The following is an 11,179-nucleotide window of genomic DNA, read 5'->3' on the forward strand; positions in this document are numbered from 1 at the left end:
AAAAAATATTATTTATTTATTTATTTGGTTGCGTTGGGTCTTAGTTGCAGTACGTGGGATCTTTGTTGATGCATGTGAGATCTTTTGTTGCAGTGTGCGGTCTCTTTGTTCAGGCAATTGGGCTTCTCTCTAGTTGCAGTGCTCAGACTTCTCTCTAGTTGTGGCGTACAGTTTTTCTCTCTCTAGTTGTGGCGTGTGGGCTCTAGGGAACCTGGGCTCTGTAGTTGTGGCACATGGGCTCCAGAGCACATGGGCTCTGTAGTTTGCGGCACATGGGCTCTCTCATTGAGGTGCATGAGCTCAGTAGTTGTGGTGTGCAGACTTAGTTGCCCCACAGCATGTGGGATCTTAGCTCCCCGACCAGGGATGGATTCTGCCTCCCCTGAATCGGAAGGTGGATTCTTTACCACTGGACCACCAGGGAAATCCCAGAACTTTCTAATATTTTTGACAGACACAAAGACAAGAAGCTCCAAGAACACCAAGTAAGATAAATACTAAAAAAATCTACACCTAGGCATTTTAAAGTTAAACTTCAGAACATCAAAGACAAAGAAAATATTTAAAGAGGCCAGGATGGGGACAGGGGCAATAAATACCTTACCTATGGAGAAACAAGAATAAAAATTATTCCAGGCTTCTTTTCAGGCACTATACAAGCAAGAAGAGAGTGGAGTGAAATATTAAAATGTGAAAAGAAGAAAAATCCTAGAAATCTAGATTCAACAAAATTACCTTTCAAAATTGAGAAGAAATAAAGGTAAAATGAAATTTAAAAAAAATTTCTTATTCATAAATGTTCTATTAGATAATAGTTTATTCCAAATAATAATTGAAATAATATTTTAGATGATTATGGTTAAGTGAAACATATGTCACCAATATTATAAGAGGTGAGATGAAGAAATTTGAAATAAGGTCCCTGGACTAATCATGATGTGGTATAGTTTTATTTGAAAGTAGATTTAAATTAGCTGTAAATGAATATTGCAAACTCTAGGACAACCAGTAATAACATTTTGAGAAATATAATTAATATGCTAAGAGAAGTGAGAAATTTGAATCACATAAAATGCTCAATTAAAAACAGAATGCAGAACAAAATGAACAAGAAACAAAAAAATCAGACAGGACAACAAATAGAAAATATAGTAGTAACAAATGTGGTAAATATTTAAGCAACTTTATCAATAATCATTTTAAAAATAAATGGTCTTAATATACATATAGAGACTATCAGAATGGATTAACAAAACAAAACAAAAAATGTATATGTTGTTTACAAGAAACCTACTTTAATTTTAAACACAGGGATGGAAAATATATTATACTAACACTAATCAAAAGAAATCAGGAATAGCTATATTAATTTTAGACAAAGCAGATTTTAGTGTAAGAAAAATGATCAGATATAAAGAGAACATCACATACGGATAAAAGGGTCAATTCTTCAAGTAGGCATACAATTCTTAATGTGTGTTCACTCAGCAACTGTACATCAAAATGAGTGAGGAAAAACATGATAGAACTGAAAGGAGAAATAGACAAATTCACTATTATAGTTGGAGACTTTAAGCCCTAATATTTGTAACTGACAGATCCAGGAGCAGAAAATCATTAACTATATAGTTGAAATGAAAAGTACCATCAATCAAATGAATCTAATTGACATTTATAAAATACTTCATTCAACAACATCAAAATACATGTTCTTGTTAAGCTCACATGAAACATTCCCCAAAATAGACTACTTCCTGAATCATAAAATACATCTTAGCATATTTAAAAGAGTAGAAATCATATAAAGTATATTCTCAGATGACAATAGAATTAAACTAAAAATTATAACAGAATGAAGCTAGAAAATCCCAAAATATTTAGATATGAAATAGCATACTTTGAAGTAATACATGGGTAAAGGAGGAAGTATCAGGGAAACTTTAAAAAGTATTTTGAACTAAATGAAAATGAAAATACAACTTTTCAAATTTTGTGTGATACAGAAAAAGTAGACAGAGATAAATTTATAATATTAAGTACATATATCATAAAAGATGAAAACCTAAAACCAATAATCTAAACTTCAACATTAAAGAAATTTGAAAATGTAGAGGAAATTGAATCCAAAGGAAGAAAAAAAATAATAAAAATCAGAATAGAAGTCAAGGAAATTGCAAACAGAATATTAATAGAGAAAATAAATGAAACAAAAGCTGGTTGTAGAAAAGAGAAATGGAATCCATAAAACTTTATCCAAGCTAAACAGGGGAAAAAAAAAAAAGCAGAAGATACAAATTACTAGAAATGATAATTCTGGGGCCAACACAAATCATCTCCTGGTCATTAAAATGATAATAAAGGAAGATTATGAACAACTCCTTACCCCAAATTTGATGTTAGATGAAATGGACCAGTTCCTTGAAAGTTATTATCATGAATAAATATTTGACTTTAGCAAGCCAGGGATGGAAGGACCTTCTTCAACTGGATAAAGACCATCTACAAAAAAACCAGGGCTTCCCTGGTGGTGCTGTGGCTGAGAGTCCACCTGCTGATGCAGGGGACACGGGTTCGTGCCCCAGTCCGGGAAGATTCCACATGCTGCGGAGCAGCTGGGCCCATGAGCCATGGCCGCTGAGCCTACGTGTCTGGAGCCTGTGCTCCCGCAACGGGAGAGGCCACAACAGTGAGAGGCCCGCATACCGCAAAAAAAAAAAGAGCAAAAAAACATAGAGGTAACATCATACTTAATGGTAAGACACTAGTTGTTTCCCCCCTACAATCCTAACTAATTCAAAAAGACAAGGAAAGGAAATAAAAGACATACAGACTGGGAAGTAAGAAATAAATCTGTCTTTTTTCACAGATGATATGATTGTTTATGTAAAAAAATCCCAAAGAATTGACACACACAAACAATATCCCCTTGAACTAATAAGCAGTTATAGCATAGTTGCAGGATATGAGGTCAATATATAAAAGTCGATTTGTTTCTTATATGGCAGCAATGAACAATTGAATTTGGAATTAAAAACACAACACTGTTTTCATTAGCAATAACAAAAAATTGAAATAGATATAACTCTAACAATTTATGTACAAATCACAGAGCTGTATGAGGAAAACTATAAAACTGATGAAATAAATCAAAGATCTAAATAAATGGAGAAATATTCCATGATCATGGATATAGATACATTGTTAGGAGTCTATTGTTTCTAACTTGATCTATAGATACAATACAATCCCAATCAAAATCCTAGCAATTTATTTTGTGGTTATCAATAAACTAATTCTGAAGTTTATATGGAAAAGCAAAACCCAGAAAAGCCAAGACAATACAGATTGTATGAATTCAAGACTTATTATAAAACTACAGTGATCAAGACTTTGTGGCAATGGTGAAAGACTAGACAAATACATCAATTGAACAGAATGGGGGTCCAGAAATAGAATCACACAAATATAGTCAACTTATATTTGATGAAAGAGCAAAGGCAGTTTTATGGAAAAAAGAAAGTAATTTTAACACCAGTAACCCTGTAAGACTAAACAAAATATTATAAATTATCCATTCAATATTTGTTAACAAGATACCAAAGAAAAATATTTAAATATTGATTTTCCTCTTCTAGTAAGAAAAAATACATATTTTGAATATACTTCCAATGCAACATTTATGCTTGAGATATGGTGATGTCACTTCACCATATCTTATGAAGGGACTTAATGTCTAAATTTTATGATAGCAAAATTGGCATGGTCTGGCATTTTTGCTGCTATGCAAATAAATTGAACTTTCTAGAAGTGGTCCTTTAAGGCATATTAATCCCTCCTGGGTCTTAATCTTGCAAATGAAATACCTATTGGTTGATGTATATTTGCAGACAAATGGCTCACTTAGTAGACAGGTAACTGAGAGCTCAGATAATTTGGTTAGGAGTGTAGTGCTATATTAAAAAAAACACATTTTAATTCCATATGCGTATACACTCAGTATAAGTAATCAAAATGATAAGAATGACTACTATGTATTGCATCCCATGATTCAGATATTTTGTTCACAGTTGACATATGTTGTCATATTTAATATAGAAAAACACCATGGGATAGGTATCACTATCTGAATTTTGTGAATTAGAACTCTAGCCTAATGTAGGTTAAGCTCCAAAGTCCCACAGGAACTAATAAGCAGAGGAACAAGAATCTGAACATAGATTATTATTTGACTCTAGTTGATGCTCATAATCAGTACTATAATCAGAGAAAATTCTATTGGAAGATGGATGTTAAAAATAAAGCAATGCTCATCATATTAGCTATTTTCACAATAACTGCATAATTAGAACTCTAAAATTTAGTGATATACAACAATAAACATTTCACTCATGTTTCTGTGGGTCAACTAGAATATGACTAATTAAGCAGAGCTCAACTTTGCTCGGTTCCAAGTTGCATGTTAGATCATAATCTACTTTATGTAACTCTTATCCTCATTAGGATGGTGAAATGCAGACAGCTAGAAAAATTAAGCACTGCTGCACAGCTATTTGGAGCTTCTCTTTGTTGTCCATTCCGTTGGCTAAAGTAAGTTACTGGCAAAGCCCAAAATCAAAAGCAAAGGAAAGTACACTTTCCATTGTGGTCAACCAGAAGGAAATGAGTATTTGTTATATAATAATCTAATCTCACACACACACACACTACCATCACCCAATCCCCTAGGTACATATTGCCTATGGGTGCCATTTTCTTTCTAATCAAAGAGTCATTGCTCAACTAAATCACCCAGTCTTCTTCCACTGTCTCCCTGGCATTTAGTTAGCTTCTTTGAGTTTGAGAGTCCAGATTCAACAACCATCATAGTTATAATTTATTTAAAAAAAATAAGAATAAATGTGTCCTGCTGGGCTTAATTACTCATATTATAGTTGAAGAAGAACAATATTGATACCACTGGAGAGATATTAAAGACACTAATGACTTAATTTTATAACTAAAAAAAAATTTTTAAGGGAGTGGGGGTGAAGATAGATTCACCCTGAAATTGGAGTAATTATTTAAAGCCAAAGATATAGGATGTAATATTTTTGGCTATTTAGATGTCAAAACTGTCTCCTCATAAGCACAAATAAGCATTGCCATATTTGCTAATCGATATAGTCTATGTAATTTGATAATGTGATCATTTTCTTTGCAGGATATTGGCTTTGTGGTGCCAGACTAAAAGATATATAGGTATGGGGTCACTCAAACCAAGAGGTAGGGGTAGGGATTCATCCATTTAAGACCTTTAAGAACTGACTTCTAAATTAATATATAATGCCTGTGTGTGTTTCTAACACCTAAATCCAGAAGGGGAATAGTAATTCTAGGAGATTACACACTCAGGATCACAGCATGATGAACAATCCTTTCTCGGTAATAGAAATATTTGCTTTATAAAATCACTGAATGGTTTTAAACGTCACGTGGCAAACCAGTTTGTCTTATGCGAGTGAGAGTCAATTTAGAAAAGCTGCCTGTGCCTTCCACTACCACATGTCTGGCCTTAAAAGTTATTTCTTAGTGCTCAAAACAAACACTTGGGAAGATTCTGAGATGATCAGATAAGTTCTCAATTTTCATTGCCATCTGAATGCAGATCCAAAACAGCACTATTTCTTCAAAAAAGCTATTCCTGGAAAACAGAGAGTTGGGGTTGAATTGAGGAATGCTCTGATTTAATGCTTACTCTGATCTCATCATAATTCCAATCAATCTAAGGCAGGGAAGAGAAAGGGATCCTTTCTAGACCTCAGAATTCAGTCCAAGCTTAGTCATCAACCATATGATATGGTATAGATTCAGTTTATGAATTTTTAAAATTTTGTTATTCAAAACAAGGAAGTTGCTAAGGACACTTGTCACTGAGTCTGCCATTCTCAGGCTCTATGCAAGACTATAGTAAAAACATATGAAAATGAACAATTTTGTTGTGAGGTTACTCTAATGATGAAGACAGGACAGGATTTTGCTTAGAACAGACTGAAACTTTGTTATTATCCACTCTGGAAAGACGATAAATTAAAGTTTATAAAATTATGAAGGAGACTAAGAGTATGGACATGGCATCATGGAAGTCTGAAAGACGTGATAGGGAGCCAGATAAAGAGATGCATAGCTATTAATACTTAAAGGATATAAGTTTTACCTAAATTATATGCTCTACCAAGCAGCAGTTACACACATAAAATTTATCATACAGGGAGTTCAGGCTGACATTATAAATTACTAAGAATAATTTGCCTAGGTTTGTAGCTATTTTAGAATTTCTTTTGAGCAATTGTTTTCATAGAGTCAAAGATTCATGCTTCAGTATTTATTCCCCATTGACCCTCCTCATCTCCCCAACACCACCACACTTGTACCTTATAAGTAGTGTCATGTAGTGATAATCTGAAATCCCTATTGTGGTTGAACATTATACATTAATCTTTTACTAACTGATATTATGATCAACTTAATACAGTGTTTTCTGCTCTATAGATGCAGGACATGGGGGAGAGCCATAAATGTTAAAATGTGTATCTAAGTATGTAAGATGCTTCCAGCATCAAAGGAAATAGGAAGGGGTAAGGACAATGTGAATCAGTTCATGACTTGGTTGGCAAAAAACAAACAAACAAACAAAAATCACCACAAAAAACACATTTCTGGAGTCAGCAAGATAGGGATATAGGAATTTCTAGTACTCGTCTTCTCCCAGAGATATCATCGAAGAAATATCTGCCCATGAAAATGCCTTCACAAGCACTAAGGATTCCAGGAGTTAGGGATTGCATCACTTGGGTGGAGCACAGATAACAGACACAGTAAAGAAAGTAGCAAAGGTAAGTTCACATTACCTCTGTGACCCCCACTCCAGACCCAGTCAGCCCAGCATGGAGAGAGACACCTTCCACTTGACCTCACTGCGAGGAGCCCAGCACCAGGCCTGCACCAGCAGCACTGGCTCCTATGATGTCAGGCTCCCAGCCCATCCCAGCACCAGTCAGGCCCCCATAGTTCCAGGGCCCAGGTGGTCTCTTGTGGTCCTAAGCTCACAGCCTACCACAGTACCAGGCTGACCTCCATGGACCCAGCCTCCAGACCAGCTCCCAGAGACCTAGAATCCTCCTCTGTCTCAGTGCTAGGCCAGTCCTCATGGACCCAGACTCCAGCCTTGCAGATGCGGGCTTCAGAACCACCCTAGAGCTAGGCTGGCTCTCAAGAACCCAGGCTCCCAGCCTGCACCAACACCCCAGTCTGCCTTGCAGACCCAAATGCCATGGAGACCTAGAGTAATCAAAACAGTATGGTACTAGCATAAAAACAGACACATAGACCAGTGGAAAAGATTGAGACCCTAGAAATAAACCCATGCATATATGGTCAACTAATTTTTGACAAAGGAGCCAAGAATATATAATAGGGAAAGGCTAGTCCCTTCAATAAATGGTATTGGCAAAACTGGATAATCACATGTAGAAGAATGAAACTGGACCACTATTCACTCAAAATAGACTAAAGACTTACACATAAAATCTAAAACTATAAAACTCCTAGAAAAAAAGCATAGGAAAAAGTTCTCAGCCTTGGTGTTAGAAATGATTGTTTTAGATATGATAAAAGTGCAAGCATCAAAAGCAAAGATAAACAAGGAGAGTATATCAAACTAAAATGCTTCTGCAAAGCAAAGTAAACAATAGAATTAAGAGGCAACCTACTGAATGGGAGAAAATATTTACAACCTATATATCTGAAATATAAAGAACTCATACAACTCAATATCAAATAAATAAATACATACATAAATAAATACATAAATACATAAATAAAGTAATGTAATTTAAAAATGGGCAGGGGACTTGAATAGGTATTTTTCCAAAGAAAACATATGAATGACAAACTGGTACAGGAAAAGGTTCTCAGCATCACTAATAATCAGGGAAATGCAAATCAAACCACCAGATACTATCTTATACCTGTTAGCATGGCTATTATCAAAAAGACAAGATTGGCAAGGATGAGGAGAAAAGACAACATTTATGTACTGTTGGTGGAGATATAAATTTGTATGGCCACTCTAGAAAGCAGTATGAAAGTTCCTTAAAAAGCTAAACATACATCCAAACATCACATTCTGGTTATATGTCCAAAGGAAATGAATCAGGATCTAGAAGAGATATCTGCACCTCCAAGTTCAGTGCAGCATTAGTCACAATAGTTAAGACATGGAAACAACCTAAGTGTCCATGGAAAGATGGATGAATAAAGAAAATGTGAAATATTTATCTCTCTTTATCTACATAGATATAGATAGATATAGGTATAAATACACACAATAGATTTTCTGCCCTAAAAAAGAAGGAAATCCTGCTTTTTTGTGACCATGTGGATGGACCTTTAGGGCATTATGCTAAGTCAAATAAGTCAGAAAAGACAAATACTGTATGACCATATTTATACATGGAATCTAAAAAAGCTGAACTCATAAGTAGTAGAGTCTGAGGGGTGGAGGAAATGAGGAGATACTGATCAAAGAGTAGAAACTTCCAGTTACACAATGAAAAAGCAGTAAGACTCCAAGTTCCAGATAAAAGCTCTCAGTCTTTACAATTATAACTCCTGGGATCCTCCTATATTCACATATATTCCTCCCATAATTATTTCCACAGCTGCAAAATGGGTCTTTGGCCAATAAATGCTTCCTCCCTATGGAATGAATATCCTTTTCCTGGTGTTTCCTATCAAGATCAAGTCTATTTTTTTTTCTTTTCTTTCCTTTTTTTTTCAGATACCACTGAAATAATGTGTTAATATAGAATGTTTTGTGTACATAATAAAAAGAGGTAGTAGAAAGCTCCCTGAAATTTGAGGGAAAGAACTTGGAGTGCCTTTTACATGCTATGTAATTAAGGAAGACAATGTCCTCTTCTGTTTAAAGAGGACAATAATACTGTATCATTTAAACTTCCAATTTGTTCTTCAGGTCAAATAAACTAACCAACCTTCTTATTTTTTTTTGCATTTTCTACAGTAAGCGTTCATTAATTGATTATTAAAAAGCATTTCTAAAAATAACTCAGCTCAAATGCAACCTCCACTCAGAAGGCTTCTTTAGACTTTCCAACTCATACTCAAATATTCCCACATATCCCCTCATTCAGATTTGGGGCACCATTGATGACAAGCACATTTTCTCTTCAACCCTGCATTCCCTCCCAAATCCACAGGGCCCAGGATGAAGAATCCAGTCTTAAGTGTACATGCCAAACAAAAAGTACACTCACCTACTTTAAAAACACCCAGGATGTTTTGCCCTGAATTTAAAGCAGCACATGTGGCCTGGTCCATTCTGGTTTCAAGTTCAAAGGTATCAGGCAAGTCCCTGATTTAGCAGCTAACTTCTTTCAAGAGTTCCTTGGTCCCCTCAGACATGGGAATCCTGAATTTCTGGGGGATATGCTACTCCATCTTTGTGTTATCTAGCAGCACCTCACCAACAGGGAGATCTTGGTCAGGACCTCAGGAGTTCCTTCTTGATCTCAGAGTCCATGAAAGTGATTCTTTCTATCATTGCCCAGATGATAATGCCCAGGGCAAAGATGTTGGCCTTGGCTGTGTAGCATCCCTCCTAGAGTTCAGGGGGTTATTTAGAAATCTAAGCTGCAGGCTTAGGGAAGCCAGTATTTATCCACATTCACATTTGTGTTGTCTTGATTTCCCTCTTTGATTTGGGGAGGTGGGGGAGAGGGGGCAGCCCACCACAGACTTTGCTTAGTTCAAAGTCTTCCACCTTGAGGATGGGAGTGCCAGACCTCTCCGTGTTGAGCTTGTCCTCCAGCTTTGGTCCCTGTGCATGATGTAGTCTGAAGGCACTGGTGGTCCTGAGCTGTAGCATGAAGCTTTGTTGGTGGCTGGGTCCAGCCTCCAGGACAGGACAGACTGATTCAGGCCTCCACGTTCACATAAGTCCATGACAAGGCAGAGGTAGCAAGGCTCCTCAGCATAATCCAGGAGTCTTTCTTCTTTGACGGCGGTCTCCAACAGGCGCAAATAAAACTGTGCACTCTTGTAGCCACTGCTCACACACGTACTGGTCAGTCACACTGTGTGACACACTCCTCAAACTGCACAAGGTTCTGGTGGTAGCGCTTGAGGCTGGTCAGGGCACAGAATTCTGCCAGCACCTGCTCCAAGTTCTCCAGGCTGTCACAGCAGATGTTCTTGACTTCTGTGAGGGCCTCGCTGTCTCCTAATCCACACCGTAGCTGCTGCACCTGATCTCTGCCAACAGGCTGTAGTGCCCACCAGCTGCTGCCCTCCTCCACCGTTGTGCCAGCTAGACTCACCTGGGGCCTCGGCCTCCACTGGATGCAAAATTTCATGAAAAGATATGTTAAATTAAAGAAAAATAATTTTTTAAAAGTTCATTCTTTATGAGCCATAGCTTTCATGACAGTGTGAGTGTAATTTTAATATGAATTAAAAATATGAGTTATAGCTCTGCAAAGATGATTAAAATCATCATTTCCATTTGCTTCTATCTAAGCCCTATTGTAGCATGAAGAATCCCACCTGCCTCATTCTTTCCTACTTGAACAGATGGATCATAAATGTGTGGGCTCACTGAGGTACATTTAGTCCCATCCCATTACACCTGCTGGCCAAGGGAGAGATACAAAACAGCCACTATCCAGTTCATAGATTTATAACCATCCAAGAGAATGTTTCTGCAGGCCTTGCTGGCTAGTTGGGTTTGTCCTTGGCTTGTTCCCAATAATATACAAGTCAATTATAGTAATTGCTGACCATTAGGTATCACATGTATGCAGGCCTGAAGAACTATATTATGCCTATGAGTAGATGAAGAAAATGGATCCCTAATACGCAAAATGGGAGGAATATGTACATATTTTTAAATTCTTAGTTTGAAAAAATGGTCAAGAAATGGGTTTTGTTCAAAAGGACCATAAATTAATAGGGTATGTGAGATAAGCAAGCTCATTTTCAGGGATTCTGTGTAATTTACCCCCAGGAACATCATTTGCATGTGAAAACATGTATTCATGTATTCATGGAAGTTTACCATCTGTCATGGATGACAAATTGTTGGAAATAACCAAAATCTGTATCAGCGAGGGACTGGATAAAT

At 36.5% G+C, this 11,179-nt stretch overlaps 1 pseudogene; it reads right to left on the reverse strand.

Annotated features, from left to right (window-relative positions):
• Positions 1-9,183: 9,183 nt before the first annotated feature.
• LOC111165432 (serine/threonine-protein kinase 35 pseudogene) lies at positions 9,184-10,844 on the reverse strand (annotated as a pseudogene).
• Between the last annotated feature and the right edge of the window lie 335 nt (positions 10,845-11,179).

Source organism: Delphinapterus leucas, chromosome 13, assembly GCF_059928025.1.
Source record: "Delphinapterus leucas isolate spDelLeu-1000000601 "Yukka" chromosome 13, BTC_Dleu_Yukka2, whole genome shotgun sequence".
Taxonomy (NCBI): domain Eukaryota; kingdom Metazoa; phylum Chordata; class Mammalia; order Artiodactyla; family Monodontidae; genus Delphinapterus; species Delphinapterus leucas.